Source organism: Rhinichthys klamathensis, unplaced genomic scaffold (genome assembly GCF_029890125.1).
Source record: "Rhinichthys klamathensis goyatoka isolate OS25496 unplaced genomic scaffold, OSU_Roscu_1.1 h1tg000342l_1, whole genome shotgun sequence".
Classification (NCBI taxonomy): domain Eukaryota; kingdom Metazoa; phylum Chordata; class Actinopteri; order Cypriniformes; family Leuciscidae; genus Rhinichthys; species Rhinichthys klamathensis.
The window spans coordinates 120,375-128,773 of record NW_026606856.1 but is presented as its reverse complement, the minus strand read 5'-3'; the positions used below and the strand labels follow the sequence as shown (position 1 = coordinate 128,773).

Sequence of the window (8,399 nt, the reverse complement as noted above, 5' to 3'; positions counted from 1 at the left end):
TGGAAACAAAATCCAACACTACATGAGTGTGTGTGTTTGTGTCTGCAGTTTTTTCGATGTCTATGTCTGAAGTCTGTCTGTGTGGACTAATACACATTCACTAACACACAAACACACACACACACACACACACACTCACTCACACATGCGCACACACAAAATTTTTTCGTTCAAATTTTGTGGGGTGAAATATGACATCAGATTCATTTTGTGATTTCAGTTGATTTGAAGAATGGTTTAAGCAAAACAAAACAAAAAAACACACCCAAAATGCAGAATGTGAAGAGTTTATGAAAGGGTCGACAGCATTTGAGATTGGCAGATAGTTTATATGCTCAAATATCATGTTTTTAACTAGAGACAAATAAAGATGATCTACTAGAAAAGTCTTTAAAATATAGAAATATATTCTAGAGTTCAACTAGATGCAGATGTCAAAAGACTGCAAGAGCTGATCTGTGTGTGTGTGTGTGTGTGTGTGTGTGTGTGTGTGTGTGTGTGTGTGTGTGTGTGTGTGTGTGTGTGTGTGTGTGTGTGTGTGTGTGTGTGTGTGTGTGTGTGTGTGTGCGTTGGTGCGACCGGATTATGAGGACAAAAACCATGGATACATACCGACTCTATGAGGACATGCCGTAACTACGAGGACAGCACTACTGTCCTCATAAGTCGAGCAGTGTAGAAAGGCATTTCACGCTGCGCCTAACCACCTCCCGCTTTTTCTCAATATGTCCTTATAAATCCGTTGTACCCGTTTTTCAGTGTGTGACAGTGTATGCTCAGAGTCGCTCAGAGTGTATAATCTCCCTCTATGTGAAATTCGACGCTACTGCAGTATCATACACATTTCATACACCCAGACCACGCCCAAGCGCGATTCATTGGTGGAACGCTGGAATCCTCGTCAGTGATTGGCTGCTGGAATCCTCGTCAGTGATTGGCTGCATTTCACATCCGTCAAAGTCAGCGCGCCTGCGCCTCTGATCTTCTATCGCAGACGTGTGGTGTGACGGTGTGATTAATCAGAAGATTAATCATCATCATGAAAGATTAATTAGCAGAATTCGAGCGAAGTTGACGAGCTATAGTGGGAGATTTTCACTTTATCACGAGGAAGGTAAGTGCGTTTATTTATATATTCTACCTTTATGGAGTTAAGTGTCGTGAGTCAGACAGTTTTTAATAACGTTAGCATTACTTTAAACGTGGCCACTAAACGTGGCTAATATAAGTCCATAAGCAGTTGGATACTAGTATTAGTATTAGTTGATGAAAGATACATCTCCATGGATGCTTGAGAGAATTAATTTACATTTTGAAATAAATCAAATCTATGTTGTCATCATGATGACTGGTAAAGTTGAGTGGATGAATTTACAGTTTAATACAGTAAGATACAGAAATATATTAAATAAACAGAAACGAGACTAATGTAAAAGTATACTTTCATTAATGTAACGTTACTGTCATTAGAATGACTTGCCAAAATTATCTGGTTGATTCATTTTAGGGCTGGATATTAGCAGACATTTTATGATTCCATTCAATTTTAATTCACGTGCTTTCGATTCTATTTCCTATTCGATTTTACATTTATTATTTTAATGTAAATCAGGTGTAATACATGTAACATTTTCTAAAACTTTCTCTCTATAGTTAATTTTTCTAAGTAACGAGTTTAGCTTCATTTGATCTGAGGCGCCACATTAAAGAGTGATAAAATGGACTGAATTTGAAATCGGAGACTGTTTCTTATCAAAAGTAACAAGCCTCAAAACCTCACTGATCAACTATTTCTGTGTAAAATGTTGTATTTATTGATATAGACTAAAGTCTGACAATAATGTACTGTATATTAAGCATATCTATCTATCTATCTATCTATCTATCTATCTATCTATCTATCTATCTATCTATTTATATTTATATATTTATAAATACATACTAATTATGTTGTCTGGAATGTTTTCAGTCAACATGTTAAGAAAGAAGAGAATAAAACCTGAGCAGGATGCAAAAGAACACATATTGTCGGGCAAAGACAAAGCCTTCATTGAGGGACGACAAATCAACACATTCAAAGGTAAATTGTGCACCACAAGGCAATTTGACTATGTTCAGACTGCAGGCAAATCAAATCATAAAGTAGGCATGCACTTGTAAGAATGAAAAGTAGGCCTATTGCTGGCAGTCTGGACATGATCTTTCACATTCACACATTTTACCCTTGGGTAAGCCGCTCATTTTCATAAAGGTTAAGAGATGAAAAAAAAACTTTAAACAATTTTTTTATAATTATTATTTTAAAATAAATACATAAAACTATGTATACGGAGAATAGTGTAACCAAATTCAACTAGTAGGCTATATCACAGTGAAAACCAATGCTTGATTATTTTTTTTATTTTTTTTATTTCCTGCACCTCATATTACATTACACAGTTTTACAGGATTTAACTCTTTAAAAGGATAGGTTGGTTAGCTGTGTAACATATAGGTGCACTTGGATTCATGTTTTATTTGTATTATTATATATTATTTTGCCCTTTTAGGGAGAGGTGTGTTTGCACTTGAGCACATTGAACCATCCACCTTTGTTGTTGAATACCGTGGGATTCTCTCTCAAAGTAAACATGTTAAAGATGTTCAAGGCAACTACTTGTTTGACTTCACATGGAATGGAACACGTTATTGGTAAGCTGGCTGTTTCTTTTTTGGTTTATTTATTTTTGGTTCATATTCAGAGCAAACTAGTTGCATGTCATTCTAATAAAAACAGTTATGATTATGATTTATTATTATTATTATTACAATATAGGGCTGCACGATTTGGGGAAAATGTCATTGTGATTATTGAGGTCAATATTGCAATTGGAATATGCGATTGCGATATAATAAACAAATGGTTTCATGAGTCAACTTGCTTGGTTCTAAAGCAAAATGCACACACAGATTAGTGATAATTCTGAAATGTGTATTTCTCAACTCAAACTAGCAACAACAACTAAATGATTGATAACATCTAAGCCATTGATGTCTGGATAAAAATTAATCCACCCCCATTTAAAACATTAATTATAGCCATCCGACATTACAGTGATTCCATCATTACAATTGAAAGCTATAATTTAAAAAAAAAACATTTATTAGACGTCAAAAAATATAACAGCTTTTAATTTAAGTGAACTTCAAATAATCCTCACATAAACCCATTATAAATGACATGTCATATTTACCTGTGCCCTTCCTGTCTAACAGGTATGCAGAAATTTAATAAAGTTATCAAACAGCAAGTATGCAGACTCTGCGCTGCATAAATAATAAATAGACTAATCCTTATTAAAGCTACATAAGTTCTTTAGTCAAGAGCAGTGAGTAATTTTCTCTGTCCCCTTTGTTCTGTGATTAACTTTACTGACAGAAAGCTTTGGCTGCTGGCCCTTTAAGAGCAGCCGCTGCTGACAGAGACACGGATCTCACATGCGCCTCATCCTCTCACAACTCTATACGTCCATCATAAGACTGCTCTTATGTTATGAAGATACTCGACAAACGACATTTTGGCATAATTGTGTGTGTTGTTGTTCGTTCAAGAGCGAAAGAGAACTGTATTCTGGCGCGTGTCTTTCTGTGAGTCACAGTCGGACATTCAGCGCGCTCTCTTTTGACTTGTCTCGCATGAATGGTTTTAAGCAATCGCATGAGAGCATTATCATGTAACACTAGCCAAAAGATGACAAAAAATAACAGATGCTGCGTTAATTGCGTTAACAGCCCATTGTTTATTTTACATAAAATTGCAGCATTTTGCGCCATATAATCGCACAGGCTTGACATCGCGATTACGATTGCGATAAGATTAATCGTGCCGCACTATTACAATAGCAGATTTGCTAGGGTTCTCATAACATTAGGAACTTATTAGTTAGTGATAATCAATAACATGGTTATTGTTCAACTGGGGTATTATTTTTTTTACCTTAAGTGGATCATCTGACCTATTAAATTCTTAGGAAGTCAAGTTAACTTTCACAATGTGTATTTGAATATAGGTTAAATAGGCCAAGGTTAGCCTAACCCAAATGTTCAGTTAGAACCGTATGTTTCAGTGTGTGTCTATGTTTTAAGTTTCTTACTGCACTATTTTTATCACAGCATAGATGCAACAAAAGAGGACGGTGGAGGAATGATGATGACAAAAATCCAAATTGCAAAGTCAAGACAATCATTGTTGACGGAAGGCCACACCTGTGTCTGTTTAGTATAAGACATATCTTTCCAGATGAGGAGGTCACATACAACTATGGGGATTCCTCTTGGCCTTCGCGTTTAAGGGTGAGTCTCTTAAAGACTTTATCACTGAAAGTCAACCATGTTCTGTATTTCATGAATGTTAGTTTTTTATATGATGCAGATTATTTTAAAAAATTCTGCACGTCTGCTTTGTGCACGACGGAGCCATGAAAGGGACACTAGATATTTAGTCTTTGGTTGATACTAGAATTAGTTGCGGTGACCAATTGGCAAACATCCTTGCCTCAGTGTTGTACCTGTCTTTCTCATAATTACAGGAATTGTGTGACGAGACATCAGTGGCTGTGACTGAATGCAGTGTGAATCCTTCCTCATCAGTGAAACAGAAAGTAAGTGAGCGCATGTTCCTTCATTGTTTTCTTCTCTTTGACACAGGCAATGTTAAGTGTAGGATGGTTGGGCATCATGCTAGACTGGTTGACGTGGACTGTCGTCTTAAAGACGCTGTTGTGACGTCTCAAATTCGAGTAAAATGTACATTGCTCGGTTCATTCATTTTCATAACTCGTGCGTTGGGGGATGGGCATGACACTGACCTGAAATATAAGGACAGTTCTCCACTACGAGGACCATCATGTCAGGGTTAGGGTTTGTGGAAAAGATGTTGCTTTGGGTACAGTTGGTACTCAACAAGAATAATACTTTTACTGCCGCGGGGGTAAAATTCGGATGTGTATTTGCTGCCTTTTACCGCTAAGAGGCGCTACAATCAAGGTGTCAGTTTATTCTCTCTATTGCGTAATCTACCGCCGCGCCGCGACTCATTCAGAGCGATTGAAAGCTTGTAAAAGATGAATTCAAGTGAAACATTGTAGTTAAACGAATTCATAATCACAATACTGAAATTAAATTGAATAAATAGTGAAAACATTACAACATAAAACATTGCAACAGAAATATATTAGGCTATCAATGAGGGTCTGGAAGAGCATAAGACGTAATTTAATAGCGTTCAGGCGGTAGCTCAGTGGTTAACGCAACAACATGAGCCTCACGGAGCTTCAAGCGATCCGAGATCGAATCTCAATGTAGCCAACTCATCTCAATGTTGGCCGACTTCATTTATGTTTTACCGTTCTTGATGCTTAAATAGGTAACTGTTTATTAGCGAGTTCATTAACTGTTTATTTATTTAATGTCAAGCGTTTTGTTTAATTATCAATGCCACATTAACGTAAATTTGCTACATTCCATGTCCGCTGCACGACAAAGCTGATGAGGGAAATGAAAATAAATAAAAAAAGAAAGCTGATCGCGTCAGAAAATGAAAATAATGAAGCTTGTCTTTAATCTGCTAAATTATTGTTTTGTGAATCATTCACGAAATTGAGTTGACTGACAGTGAGTGATACCTGGCCATAGCAACGGGAGAAATTTTTCAAAACAGATCCATACATTGAACAAATCAGAAAAGACTGATTTTGTTGACTTGACAGACTAACTAAATAGTATTACTTTCAATATAAAAACAAATGAAAATGTAAAAGAACACTACAATTAATTAAGTTTGAAACCCATCGCAAATTTTGAAGAATGTAAGAAACACAGAATCTTATTCTTGCAACATTTTAAATTTGTATTGCCAAAGGAATTTCAGCTAAATTAAACAATTAAAACAGTACAAAACGAAAATAGTCCAAAGCCACATAAATTAAGAACATGCGTTTTTCTTTGCCTGTCTCTCGTGCTGGATCTCTTTTTAGCAAGTTTATTTTGTCTCCCTCCCTCCCTCCAAAAAAAAAAAACTGTAACAAATTAAGCCTTTGTTGCTTCAAAGACACAGCATGCCTTGTTGAATTCACCTTACAATAAAACGAGGTTGAATTAAAGAGCTCTGTATCTGCTGTGGCATGAATGTGTTTAGTCAACAGTTAATGTTTAGATAATGCCAGATTGTTGACAATCATACACAGTGCTCATTCTAAAACTCTAAAACTCTACAAAACCAGTTGAAACAACTGGATTGAACACTTTAATTGAAATTTTGTGTGAAAACTTTAAATACAAAAAATAAACTACAATATTTAATAAGATATAGGGCCTACATTTGGACACACCGAGAGATTTATAAGAATTTAGCCTTTGCCTGCAGGCTGGCTATCCGACATCTCCATATGAAAGAGGAACATTAACACCTATTGTGCCGATAAAGCCACTGTCCCTCCAACCCCCCCACAGGCTCTCTGAGTCTGAGACTGACTTACAACAAAAAGAAGTCGCAATTCACACTTAAACCGCTATTCTAGCATTAGACTATTAAAGTGTTGATAATGAAGGAATTAAATAATGTAAGCTACATGTAGTGATATTTCTGTCATGAAACTTTATTACTAAATATTTCATTTCAATAATTCATTCAATTTCAATAAGTTGTTCTTTTTTATTCAAATAAACCTCGAACCACAGTGCTTTGTTGTGCTGCTGTTAAACTAAATAACATTTATAGAATAATTATGAACTTAAATGAAACAATATAGCAACATTTCTACAAAAATTATTTGATCTGCTTTTACATTTTAATTCAGGGCGATTTAGCCTACATTTAATTAGAGCGAGATTTTCCCCCTTGCCTTGTCCTTTCCTCGTTGGGAAGCGCTCACATCATAGCTAAACATGTTTGAGTAGATCCTCTGTACCTCTCAGTTTCAGATGGATTACATAATCAGATAACATTTATTAAATATTTAGACATTTAAAGGCTTTAGACATAGCCGATTTCTTATCGTGACTGAGCTGAGGCAAGTGGTTTTCGGTTCATTTTTGTGACGCGCAGTTCTCGGAGACAGAGACGAGACGACAGCTAAAATGTTGTTAGCCTAATATGAATAGAAGTTTACAGTTTTGAACGATGTAGGCAAAAAATACGGAGTAGCCTATTAAGTTATTTTAGCTGTTATGAGAAAAATAAATCCAAATGAACGCGCCGCCGTGTTTGTCGAACTCTAATTCAACATGCCAGAATAAAACCCGACTTTAGAACAATAGCGCCACTCGGCGTGGTGTGCCAAAACACTTAATTATAAACTTCAATATTTCATTCAAAATAATCTCAAAACGCTTTGTGACCTTTTGAAAAGCCGTGCATGCATTAAGGCCACTGGAACTAATGAACAACTGAAACGCTGGTTTTGATTTTATTGTTTGTCGTTTAAACGTGCCTGTTGCATATCTCTATTTTATATATTGTATATGGTATATTGGTGAAGTAGCCTATAGCCTATAGGGAATCCCAAAAATGTATATAGGCTATAGCTATTTATAAATTACGATTGGTATTATTATACAGATGTAAAGTCATTCTGTTGGATACTATTTGTTCCAGTGTAAAATGGAAATGATTGGCAATTTTATTTTATAAATATAAGCAAAAACTATATGGTGTAACAGAGTTTTAGAACTAGACAAATCTCTCTGCATTAATAATCGGATATAAAATGCATTAATAGGCTAATATAAAATTTACAAAAGTACCAAGTTTGTTCGGGATTTGAACCCGTGTCATCTAAATGATCGAACCGTAAGTTCTTCCACTCGGCCATGATTTTACTCTTTGTGAAATGACCAAACGTTTGTTTCTCCAGTGTGTTCGTTCACATGAGCGAGAAAACGTTTTATCGTTAGCATATTGTAGACCTTTTACAGTTTAAAAAAAGATGATATCTTATCTGTATGACCAAAAATTACGGAGTAGGCTAGCCTTTTAAGTTCTTTTAGCTGTAATGAGAAAAAAATGTATTCAAGTGAAAGTGCCGCCGCGTTTGTCGAACTCTAGTTCAACATGCCAGAATAAAACCCAATTTTAGAACAATGCGTAGCGCCACTCGGTGTGCCAAAACACTTAATTATAAACGATCAATATTTCGTTCAAAAACATCTCAAAACGCTTTGTGACATTCTGAAAAGCCGTGAATGTATTAAGGCCACTGGAACCAGGATCATAGCTGAAACGCGCTGCATGTTATCTCTCAATACAGGAGCAGAAGCGCCAGTTCAGATTGTATCGTTTGTTGTTTAAACGTGCGTGTTGCATATTTTTAAAAATATATAATATATTTGATATGGTCTATTGGTAAATTAGGCTATAGCAT

The 8,399-nt window shown here is 35.7% G+C and overlaps 1 long non-coding RNA gene across 3 annotated transcripts; it reads left to right on the top strand.

The window, feature by feature from the left end:
• Window positions 1–1,011: 1,011 nt before the first annotated feature.
• Window positions 1,012–4,179, top strand: LOC130106529 (uncharacterized). 3 transcript variants are annotated; one of them, XR_008809728.1, is made up of 4 exons: window positions 1,012–1,114; window positions 1,970–2,080; window positions 2,550–2,691; window positions 4,158–4,176. It is a non-coding gene; the product is annotated as an uncharacterized LOC130106529 (long non-coding RNA). The 3 variants fall into 3 exon arrangements; XR_008809727.1 differs by lacking the exon at window positions 1,012–1,114 and having other exon boundaries at window positions 1,938–2,080; window positions 4,153–4,179; XR_008809726.1 differs by lacking the exon at window positions 1,012–1,114 and having other exon boundaries at window positions 1,938–2,080.
• The last annotated feature ends 4,220 nt before the right edge of the window (window positions 4,180–8,399 follow it).